Below are 3,182 nucleotides of genomic sequence, written 5' to 3' on the forward strand. Positions count from 1 at the left end.
TGGGAAAGACCAAGGGCAGGAGGAGAAGGGGATGACAGAGAATGAGATGGTTGGATGGCATCACCGACTCAATGGACATGAGTTTGAGAAAACTCCAGGAGTTGGTGAAGGACAGGGAGGCCTGGCCTGTTGCAGTCCATGGGGTCGCAAAGATTCTCGCACCACTGAGTGACTGAACAACAATGAAGCAAGTCAGCTATATGTATACTTGTACTCCCTCCCTCTTGGACCTCCCCTGCCAACTAAATCTCCAGATTTAAACAGAAATTTCCCCATGAAAATTAGGGAAAATCTTAAAATGCAAATACCCTTGAAGAAAGCTCAAGGTTGGTTGGCCAAGAGCTTTGAGGAAGTGAGCATTTTCAGACAAGTCCACAAAGATGCATAAATAGGAAAGTCCATCACTGTGTTATGTGAATTAGTAAGAATCTTAAAGCCACCTCAGTAGCCATCAGTACAAAAGTAGTTCAGTTCAGTTCAGTCGCTCAGTCGTGTCCGACTCTGCGACCCCAGGACTGCAGCACGCCAGGCTTCCCTGTCCATCACCAGCTCCCAGAGCTTGCTCAGACTCATGTCCATCGAGTTAGTGATGCCATTCAACCATCTCATCCTCTGTCGTTCCCTTCTCCTCCCATCTTTAATCTTTCCCAGCATCAAGGTCCTTTAAAATGAGTCAGTTCTTCGCATCAGGTGGCCAAAGTATTGCAGTTTCAACTTCAGCATCAGTCCTTCCAATGAATATTAAGGACTGATTTCCTTTAGGATGGACTGATTGGATCTCCCTGCAGTCCAAGGGGCTCTCAAGAGTCTTCTCCAACACCACAGTTCAAAAGCATCAATTCTTCAGCCAGCACTCAGCTTTCTTTATAGTCCAGTTCTCACATCCATATATGACTACTGGAAAAACCGTGACCTTGACTAGACAAACTTTTGTTGGCAAAGTAATGTCTCTGCTTTTGAGTATGCTGTCTAGGCTGGTCATAGTTTTTCTTTTTTTTTTTTCCCATGTATTTTTATTAGTTGGAGGCTAATTACTTTATAATATTGTAGTGGTTTTTGTCATACATTGACATGAATCAGCCATGGATTTACATGTATTCCCCATCCCAATCCCCCCTCCCACCTCCCTCTCCACCCGATCCCTCTGGGTCTTCCCAGTGCACCAGGTCCAAGCACTTGTCTCATGCATCCAACCTGGGCTGGTGATCCGTTTCACCCTAGATAATATACATGTTTTGATGCTGTTCTCTTGAAACATCCCACCCTCGCCTTCTCCCACAGAGCCCAAAAGTCTGTTCTATACATCTGTGTCTCTTTTTCTGTTTTGCATATAGGGTTATCGTTACCATCTTTCTAAATTCCATATATATGTGTTAGTATACTGTAATGGTCTTTATCTTTCTGGCTTACTTCACCCTGTATAATGGGCTCCAGTTTCATCCATCTCATTAAAAATATGGAACGCTTCACGAATTTGCGTGTCATCCTTGCGCAGGGGCCGTGCTAATCTTCTCTGTATCACTCCAATTTTAGTATATGTGCTGCCGAAGCGAGCACTGGTCATAGCTTTTCTTCCAAGGAGTAAGCATCTTTTAATTTCATGGCTGCAGTCACCATCTGCAGTGACTTTGGAACCCCCCCAAAATAAGGTCTCCCACTGTTTCCACTGTTTCCCCATCTGTTTGCCATGAAGTGATGGGACTGGATGCCATGATCTTAGTTTTTTGAATGTTGAGTTTTAAGTCAGCTTTTTCACTCTCCTCTTTCATTTTCATTAAGAGGCTCTTTAGTTCTTCTTCCCTTTCTGCCATAAGGGTGGTGTCATCTGTGTATCTGAGGTTATTGATATTTCTCCTGGCAATCTTGATTCCAGCTTGTGCTTCATCCAGCCCAACATTTCACATGATGTACTCTGCATATAAATTAAATAAGTAGGGTGACAATATACAGCTTTGACGTATTCCTTTTCCGATTTGGAACCAGTCTGTTGTTCCATGTCCAGTTATAACTGTTGCTTTTTGACCTGCATACAGATTTCTCAGGAGGCAGGTGAGGTATTCTGGTATTCTCATTTCTTGAAGAATTTTCCACAGTTTGTGGTGATCCACACAGTCAAAGGCTTTGGCATAGTCAATAAAGGAAAAGTAGATGTTTTTCTGGAACTCTCTTGCTTTTTTAATGATCCAGCGGATGTTGGCAGTTTGATCTCTGGTTCCTCTGCCTTTTCTAAATCCAGCTTGAACATCTGGAAGTTCATGATTCACGTACAGTTGAAGCCTGGCTTGGAGAATTTTGAGCATTACTTTGCTAGTGTGTGAGATGAGTGAAATTGTGCAGTAGTTTGAACATTCAGTGTCAAACACTGCCAAAGAGAGGTAGTTAATTAATGATAAATTTCCACAGCAGAATACTACATAGCTATGAAGAAGGTACATTCAAACATATTGACATGGAAAGATGTCACTAGCATGTCAGTAAAAGAAAAATCAGGAAAAAAAAAAGAAAAAAAAGAAAAATCAGATCATGGAAGAATATAACCTTTATGCATAAAAATATGTCAATATATATATATTACAAAACATAGGGTGGACTTCTACTTTTGGCTATCATGGGATAATTAGTATGGGATTTGCTCTCCTGCCATAAATGACTAGAAAACTGGAAAGAAAAAACATGAGGCAACTATTTTTAGACGTTGGACAGTAGGTATCCCAGGACTGTGATTCCTAAGGGAAGAGAAACATCAGATGTGAGCCCTACAATTATCTTGGCTTTCTGTCTGGAGGTAGTTTCTGGACTGAGGCACAGAACCCAGAGGTCATGTGAGCTGAGACACAGAGACTGGTGTTTGGAGCTTCTGAAATGTTTGGCATTTGCAGAGCAGAGTGTCTAAGGAGGTGGCTGCGCAGAGAATGAGCTCTGAAAATCTACATAGGGGTCCCCTTAATTATGAATTTTAAACTGTGCATGTGGACCGGAAACCCCATGAGATTCAGCAAAGAACACCTCCCAGAGAGCTGTGAAGCTGAACCATTCCCAGAGCTCCAGACCAAGACACACGTGGGTTCCCAACAGACCTCATTAAGCATCCAAGGTGCTTCACGGAGATCCTGTAAGAGTCACACCAGCAGTACTGCTAAGCCAGAATCAAAGGCTAATCTAGACTCAGCCTAACAAAGCTT

General features: G+C 42.5%; 1 non-coding gene across 1 annotated transcript; it reads right to left on the bottom strand.

Moving 5' to 3' along the window:
- Positions 1-1,450: 1,450 nt before the first annotated feature.
- LOC139039236 (U6 spliceosomal RNA) lies at positions 1,451-1,557 on the bottom strand. Its single transcript, XR_011492559.1, has one exon. It is a non-coding gene; the product is annotated as a U6 spliceosomal RNA (small nuclear RNA).
- Between the last annotated feature and the right edge of the window lie 1,625 nt (positions 1,558-3,182).

This window comes from Odocoileus virginianus, chromosome 17 (assembly GCF_023699985.2).
Source record: "Odocoileus virginianus isolate 20LAN1187 ecotype Illinois chromosome 17, Ovbor_1.2, whole genome shotgun sequence".
Lineage (NCBI taxonomy): Eukaryota > Metazoa > Chordata > Mammalia > Artiodactyla > Cervidae > Odocoileus > Odocoileus virginianus.